Raw genomic sequence first — 9,515 nt, forward strand, 5'->3', positions numbered from 1 at the left:
AGTAGACGTTGACGTCATTAAGCCCCCCGATATAGACAGGGAACTTCTTCAAATAAACTTGTTCTATCATGTGTGAATCAGCCACATTGTCTTAATGAAGTCACAACTTTGTGCTTTGCCAACCATGCATACTGATTTTACATTGGCAGTCGGACTAGTGAAGATTGGTTTCCTCAAATAGAGAGAGCGAAGCTTTCTATCCAAATAAAATGGACAAATCCTTATGTTGCAGCCACACTTGATAGTGTTTCTGTGACAGGTACACATTTTTCAACCCAACTCCATGCCCCACTGACGGAGCATAAATTGGAGTCTAAACACATGAGCGGGAAGATGCACGCTCGACCGAGTCTTTGGGATCAAATTGTCACCAATTAGATACAGTAATGGTTCATTTCTCTAAATAAGTAGCTGTATCAACAGGGACAATTTGGAAAATATGCTTTTTTTCCACCCTCATGCGTGCCCTCATCTCCGATTTCTTTCCTAATCTTATCCAAGCACAAAAACATTTTCTTGTTGCGCCTCATAGTCGTAACACTGCCTAGTTTAAAAGTATGCGTCCAAAAGATACCTGCATATACTGTAATATCACAATATGTGATATTGTTGAAAGACTTTTAATTTTCTGCTTCTTGTGCTTCTATTCAAATTGCAATCAATCTGAAGATAAACAAAAACCCAGTCTAATTTATTCTTAAAGTAAAGTACATAGGAACGCGTTTAAGTCAGCCCTGTTTAAGTTGACCAACTCATCACATCCTGGTCCACGGTGTTTGTCTCATTACCAAAAAAGAATGCTCGCTTAAGCCAGCATTGACATCCATGGTCAACGGCTTTTGTCAACATAAAATTTAGACCCAAATGGGTCAGTTTGTTAATGTCGACATGTGTTGTAGTTAAAAAAATATATATATATATTTCTACTTTTAGATAAACAAACTGGAAAAAAATATAATATATCGAAAAAAACATCTTGTAGTTTTGTTAACTTCATCCTTATGACTGGAGAAAGGCAGATTTGGGGTTATGTCCAAAATCAACAGAGATGCCCAACAGAGATTCAAACCCAGGTCTTCCCAATCTCCTGACTGCGTGGCCAACATGCTAACCACTCGGCCACCATGCGGCCCCCTCCCTTCATTTTCAATCGGAAAAAAGTCACAGAAAATATTGATTTATTATTACGGCAAAAGGTGAGAAATTAGGAAGTAGTCAGTGAACAAAAAATGTTGGAATTGAAATGTATAAATATACAATTACACGAGGACTGAGGATCGAACCAGCAACCACTGGGTTGGGAGACAATGAATTTACCACTGGAGCCATGTGACCTTGTAGAATGAGTGGAATTTTACAGTCATGGAAAATGTGAAATGATTTTTCACCAGTAGGGGAGAGCATTTAATTTGTCCATTCATTTTTTTTTTTCAAATGAAATCAAATCAAAGTTTATTTGTCTAGCACCTTACAACATCCCAATGCCCCAAAACCCCAACAACTTACAGCAAATAAGAACAAGGTAAGACTGAATAAGATATACAAAGAACTACAACAAAAATAAATATACATGTACAGAATCACATCTAAAATACCTGCACTCATCACGTGTCAAATGCCAGTCTGAATAAATGAATTTTTAAATAAAAACTGATAGCTCCATGATAGACTGTAGCGCCGGTGGAAGTGAGTTCCAAAGATTAGAGGCAAAGGCAGCAATCCCCCCCATTTTTTCTATCTCGTCCTCGGGATTTCCAATATTGTGTGATCAGATGAGCACAGGGTTCTTGGAGGGGTGACGGACAGTTAAAAGTTCAGCCAAGTATGCTGGAGCAACACAGATAGGATGACTTTAAAATTGATTCTAGAATGTATCGGGAGCCAATGGAGAGAAAAGAGAAGTGGAGTCATATGGGCGTGTTTTGGAGCATTAGTGAGAAGGCGAGCACCTGTCTACGGATGAGGGATTGATTTACTACAGTATAGAGTGCATTACAATAATCAAGTCTCGAGCTGATGAATGCATGAATGGCTTTTTCAGGGTCTGCTCTTGATAAAAAGGGCTTTACCTGAGATACAAAAAAACCTGCTCTTACTACAGAACTAATTTGTTATCTAACTTAGGACTGCTGTCAAATACCACACCAAGGTTCTTCAAGGCAGGGGCAAAAAGCAGTGTTCGGAAGTAAAAATACAGACTGAATTTTGAAATGTATGAATAAATGAATGATCACAGTGGGATTGTGGATCCAACCAGCAACCATTGGGTTGGGAAACAATCACTCTACTTCCTGAGCCATGTCACCCGGGTGAATAAGCAAAATGTTAAAATTGTCACAGAAAATATGAAATTACAGAAAATACCAGAATTAAAAAGACCATTTTGAGACTGGACTGGTTTGAATCGGTCAAGGAATTACGGAGGAGTTAGCCGACAAAAAATTAGTCGTAATAAGAAGAAGCAGAGGAATAAACAGATTAAAAATGCTGTAGAATTTTATGTGTGAGTTCACACAACTCACAAAGAGTAGGAAGGGCAACAAGGAACTATCATTTACATTCACAGCTTACCTTCAAAGATCCTTTTTTTCTAACAATATGCACCCCTTTCATTTTTGCACAAATGGAGGAAAACAATGTCAAAAACCGCCATAGTTTCAAAAATTAACCAATCCGAGAGATTTGTCAACTTAAAATAGTTCAAATGTAATTCCTTGTTCAACCACAAATTAAAATACTGCATAAGACTATGCTGAAAATGTTTGTTATTGAATGTTGTCATGATAGTATTGATGAGCGCAGCTGATGAAATGTTCCCTTTTGCAGTTGCGAAGCTGTGTTCCTTCCAAAATACTCAAGATGGACCAGAGGCAACAAAGTGATGTGAGAGTATAAGACAGAGTGGCAGATGTTGTCAATGAATCCGACATCGCCTGGAGAGACAAATGCATGACTTGCCTTTAATAATGATAACATCAGCAAGTGCTTTGGAGATTGAGTATACTGTTGGCTGCCTACATACTGGTGGGGCGGAGGGGGTGCGGGAAGGGGGCGAAAAAAAATAACAGATAAGAAAAAAACAACACCTGGTCCCTGGAACCACTCTTAAAAGTCTTCATCGTCTGGGGCATTTGCCACAAATAAATTTGGGCCCCCACAGATAGATATTCAAGATTCTTTACTGTCAATTCACCATATTTCAAGGACATACAGAGCATTGAAATTAAGTTTTTCCATCCACGGTGCAATTAAATTAAACAGTATAAATAGGGAGTATGAAAGTGTAAAAGAAGAATGTATATATGCAGGGAATTTTAAAATCTAAATATAACGGAGGGCATATCCTGTATATCATGTACAGTATGTACAATCAGCACAGAAATGACAACGGTGCAATCCATCTACTGCCAAAATATGAGGTAGATGTATTTATTTTTATTTATTGTTTATTAGATGTGGACATCACAATTACACTGGACAGACCAGATGCGTTGTTAGCACATGTGCTAATTCGCAACACTTGTTCATAGGAGGCTTATGAAATTATAAAACATTAAAAGTAACAAAACTAAAAGAAGAGAAATAAATGATAAAATAAAAAAATAAAATACAGTCTACATTAACATTCCAACAATAAAAAAAGGTAGCAAATTAGTAAATTAAAAAGCAAAGCAAAGGCAACATGGTCAAGCAATCAACCAGTTAAAAACTATTGATGTAAACACTGTTGTTTGGATTTTAGCCATTGTTTAAGTCTTTTTATTAAAACCATCAGTGTTGGTCTCTAATTTTAAATAAGTTGGTAGAGAGTTCCAAAGCTGTGCCCCCTTTACAGAGAGAGTAGACTGACAAAATGAAGTCTTGCATCTTGGGACAAGACAATCACCACTGGTGGTGACTCCGAGAGAGCTCTGACGCCTAGTGGCCACTTTAGAAAACAATGGTGACACGTGATTATTTAAACATTGGAAAAACAGTTTAAAAGTACTAAAATTCATAAAATTTCCAAAAGTAAAAAGGTGGTGCCATCTCATTGATTTTCGGTCCATGATTTGTATTGCCTGCTTCTATATTGATATGATAGGTTTTAACGTGGTTGGGGAAGCTTGTGACCATGATGTAATGCAGTATGACAGATGAGAAAAGATCATTGCATGCAGGTACAGTTTTTCAGGTTGATGTGACAGATTCCTTCTAAAACGAAAGCAATAAAGATTTGGTTGAACCTTTTTGCACATGTACTTAACCTGACTATCAAACTTTAAATTCTTGTCTAGGATAATACGGAGGTACTTAACTTTGTTCACTTCCTCAACAATTTCATTCTTAATTCTTACCTCAAATGCATCATGTATGGGCCTGTTACGTATGGAAAAGCACACGGATACAGTTTTTTTTTTTTAACATTAAGAGTCAGATGGGATAACTGGAGCCATTCAGAGATGTTCAATAAAGCCTGCGTCAGATGCTCGCCTGCCAGGCTGGGTGTTTTAGGGGACACATGGATGATTGTGTCACCAGCATACATCTGACAGTTGACATCTGGACAGCAACTCGGTAAGTTGTTAATGTACATTGTGAACAACAAAGGGCCAAGTACAGACTCTTGCGGTGCTCCCATGCTATTTGCATTCAATTGTGACTTGACCCCATTGACCCTGACACATTGTTGTCTCCCCCCATGTATGATTTGAGCCACTTCAAAGCAGCAGGTGACATATTGAATTGATTTAATTTATAAAGTAAAATACTGTGATTGGTATCAAAGGCCGTTTTAGATCCAGGAATACCACCCCTACAACATTCCCTTTATCCAAAGAAGTTTTGACATTCTCCAGCAAATAACAGTTTGCCATTTCAGCGTAATATTTTTGTTTAAATCGAAACTGCTGTGAATGAAGCAGTTGGTTAGACTCTAAATGTTCCATTAATTGTTCAGCTGTGATCTTCTTCAGAACTTTAGAGACTACAAGGAGGACAGCAACGGGCCTGTAATTACTTGCTAAATCTTTGTCTCACGATTTATGCGCTGGGATAATTATTGCAGTTTTCCAGCTGTCTGGGAACATTCTTGTTTGAATTGACTGGTTTACTAAATAAGTAATTGGTTCCAACAGACAGCTCAAATATTTCTTAATCAATTCCACGTTTAAGTTATGTGTGTCCTGAGACACGGACTTACTTGGTTGGCAATTACTTTTTTAACTTTATCATGTGTGATCATGGTCGAATTCATCAGGAGATGACACAATAGATTTAAAACAACTTGCTAATTCTTGTAAAGATTCAATAAAAAAATAAAATAAAACCATTTGCAATAGACTCAGGACTATCAATAACTTTATTACATACTTGGAGGCAGTTTATTTTAGAATGTGTTTGCTTACTTGAGTTTATTGATGTGTTGCCACAGTTTAGAACTGTTAGCATTAGCCTTTTCAATGAGTTTAGTGAAATACTTAGTCTTGGCTTTTCTCAGTTGAGACACCACTTTGTTCTTTAAGTTAGTAAAAATAAAGTGGTCGGTATTACTTTAAGTTATTAATGACCTAATGCAAGATCTCACTCTTTGCTGATCTGAAGGATGTCACTAATAAACCACAGAAACACTCTTTCTTAGGCTTGCTTTTCCATGTTTTTGTGTGTTTGCTTATTGCATCACAGAGGGTAGAGGCAAAATTGTTTGCACTATGATTTAAATCTGGTTCTTTAGTTACCCTATCACAGGTGACTTCCTTCAAATCATGCTCAAAATTGGCCATTTTTGATTTTGGAATTCCTGTTGTTAAATATGTGATGTTCTGCTAGTGGTTGACCAAGCGTTTTTTAGTTAACTTTCTCATAATCAATGTCATATTATGATCTGACTGGCCGGTAACAAGATTGTATATTTGTGTTACTCTCTCTTGCCTGTTTGTAAAAATCAGATCTACAGTAAAAGGGTTTCACTCTTTCTAGTGACTCTTGTAGGTCTATCAATCAAATGTTTATATTTAAACATTTCCATTGTGGATTTTAATTTTGTTTTGCCATTTTTATACATCCAGTTAAAATCCCCAAATAAAATACATTCACAACCATTATCAACAATAGAGAAAAGATCTTTAAGTTCTTTGTAGAAATGTACGACATAAGATAGGGGATTATAAAGCACAACTATATTGAATTTCATGTTTGGGGAGAGAATTACATTCAATCCTAAACATTCAAAATTTACATTTAATTCGAGCTGTAGGCTCTTGATGATGCTCCCTAATGTAAATCAGAACCCCCCACCTCTTCCCTTGGATCTATCTTTTCTATAGCATCTATATGCTGGTATACTTATTAGGTGTGAACATCACTGATCAACCAGCTCTCAGATATGCACAAAAAATCCAGGTTAGAATCAATAGGTAACTTCTGTATGTAATCTATTTTTGGGAGTATACGTCTGATATCTATGTGTCCTCCCAGTATTCCCTTTGGTTTTGTTCCAGATTTCCAATGACTTTGGGCGTGACTCAGCGTTTAGAAAAGTTTTAACTGTCTCTGTTTTAGTGTGGCTACATGACTTTTGGCCCCTACGGGACCCCGTCTTTGTTGACATTCAGGAGTTGTTACAGATAGCTCATCGTGAGAATGATGATAACTAATTCTTAGCAAGTATATTTTGTGGGTAAATGCAAGACACAGAGCCAACCCCAACATCACTGCCAGCGACTCCGGGCCGCTCCAACGCCGCTGCAGCCGAAACAGCAACTGGTGCCGGACGACACGACTCCGTGCTCACCTCCAGAGCCGGGCGACGCGAACGCTACCGCAGCAGGAGCACACCAGACTCTCCGAGAGCACCTGTGGATACCTGGTCGCCAGGCGCGCCGCTTCCGACGACAGCCGCTGAACTCGCCCGTTCACCCGTCCCCATCTCGCCTACAGAGCCCCACCGGTTCCCAAGGAGAGCACTCGCTGTGGATCCCCCGGGAAAGACATCCGACACCAGAGTCAGAGTGAGTTGCGTGGAAGATGTTGCAACAGCTTGAATGGGTGTAATCACTGCAGAGTGTTCAAGTTGGATGGAGCTGGTGTTTTGCACTTTTGGGTTAATCTCTGAATGAAAAAAGGCCCTGGGTTTAAATGAACATCCCCTGCTAGTAGTAGCAATAGCAGTAACATTTTGGCTGATAGCAAGTTGTTTTTCCAGCTGGTTGTAGTTTTGGGTACTGACTTGAAGACCTGTGCACGGCCATCCTTGAGCTCAAGGATCCCAGTGAAGACTGTGACATAACCAGAACCGAAGAAGTTCAGTTGTGTCTTTTCTGTTAAAATGTTCAGCGGATAGGCAATAATGTTGTGATAATTGTGCACTTTAGCAGCAAGAGTTCCAGGAGCTTTGTGGATGAAAAGAGCAGTAATATCAAAGTGCAGGTGAGGAAGAAGAAACAGGTTCATGTTTGCCTTTGTTTTTACATTACCATTTGAGGCTACAATGCAGTAGCTTGTTAACCCCCCCCCCCCCAAAAAAAAAAAAAAATACTGTATGTAAAAAAAATTGGGAAAAGAAATGAAAAACGGCCTGAGGTAGAGTTCCATCCATCTATTTTCTATGCCGCTTATCCTCATTAGGGTCGTGGGGGTATGCTGGAGCCTATCCCAGCTGACTTCGGGCGAAAGGCGGGGTACACCCTGGACTGGTCGTCAGCCAATCACAGCTGAGGTAGAGTTGACAAGACTAACTAAATAGAAAGTGTACAGGGTGGTGCAAAAGTGACTGTGACAGTTAACAGTGCAGTGATATCATGTTGTCCAGTTCATGCATGTGAGTGGTTAGTCCAAAGTTTATTGGGTCAGTGTGAGGCTCATGGGGTCAGGGTTATCCACAGTTTGGAGGGCAGGGGGATCAGGGCGAAGGTGACAGCTGGGAGAGAGTTTACCATCCTGACAGCCTGATGGGTGAAACTGTCACTCAGTCTGCTGGTCCCCCTTCAGATGGCAGGGGACTGAAAAGATGGTGTGAGGGGTAGGTGGGGTCCTGTGGGATGGCAAGCGCTCTTCTGGTCAAGTATACTGTAAATGTCTTGGAGGGAGGGGAGAGGGATGCCGATGGTCCTCTCAGCCACTGTGACTATGCGCTGCGCTGCATATGTTAAGAATTCTCCATGTTTATGCATGTTCAGGCAGAGACTCTTATTTTGAAACCTTTTACATACTTGTACTGTATACCAGGGGTCTCAAACTTACAGCCTTCAGGCCATTTGCAGCCCGCCAAGTCACATTTTGAGGCCCGCAACTTGACATCAAAGATTACTGTAAATGTGGCCCACAAGGTCTAAGTTAAGCCAGTGATACTCATAGGGTGCAAGCCTAAGCCACCACTGAACTAAGAGTGAGTATGTCACAAGAAGAAATGAACAGGGGGTCACAAGACAGAACACTACCTGCAATTGCGGTGCTCACACAAGAAAAATGAGAGCACAAAATGAAACAGGTAAGTAACACACACATAGGGCAACTACTACAGTAGGGAATAATAAACAACTCTAAACACGTAACGTCAGCCACATTTTGTACAAACCAAGTGCCACAATGCATGGTATTTATACAATTATTTCAATATTAAACCTTCTATGGATTATTGATACCTCGCGGAGAAAACTGTACATAGTAAGAAAAATGTTTATTTTTCTATTGAAATGCTAAATGTTGTGTTGTTCAGTCAAGAGACGTGTGTTAAGTTGACGTTTTACATTGTTGTGCTGTTCAACCTTACTGGGTATTCTCTGTCTCCAGCTATCCATCCATTTTTTTGCCGCTTACCCTCATTAGGGTCGCAGGGTTATGCTGCAGCCTATCCCAGCTGACTTTGGGCAGGAGGCGGGTTACACTGTGGGCTGGTTGCCAGTCAATCGCAGGGCACATAGACATACAATCTTTCACACTTCATTCTCTGTCTCTTTCTGGTGAATATGTCTCTACTACACTAAATGTTTATTTATGTCATGCGTCTACTTTATAGTGTTGATCTACTTGAGATACATGAGATGTGTTTTCTGAATGAGTTGAAAATAGCTTTACTGTTTGTCAGACACCTAAACCAAAATCCTGTTTACATTTATGTTGCACTAAAACAGTCTGACTCTTTTTGTAGCATTGCTGCTTGCATTCTGCTTAAAATATGTTACAAAAATTCCACCCGTTTTCTATATCTTATCCCCATTGGGGTAAGATGGAGCCTATCCCAGCTGAATGCAGCAAAATATACACTATGAAATTATTCATTTATTTGGTTCACCCTATCACCGTATTGAGATATTATCGTTATCATGTACTGTATGACGTATCGTATTGTGAGGTATCCTGAGATTCCCAGCCCTACTCCCAATACTTGATGCGGCCTGGCCTCACCGATATTCTACGTCCAGCGGCCCCCAGGTAAACTGAGTTTGAAACCCCTGCTGTATACAGTACAGTTCAAAGTCCACAATTAAAATTGATAAGTCCATTTGATGACATTTCACTCTCTGACCGGAACCTCT

Source organism: Dunckerocampus dactyliophorus, chromosome 9 (assembly GCF_027744805.1).
Source record: "Dunckerocampus dactyliophorus isolate RoL2022-P2 chromosome 9, RoL_Ddac_1.1, whole genome shotgun sequence".
Taxonomy (NCBI): domain Eukaryota; kingdom Metazoa; phylum Chordata; class Actinopteri; order Syngnathiformes; family Syngnathidae; genus Dunckerocampus; species Dunckerocampus dactyliophorus.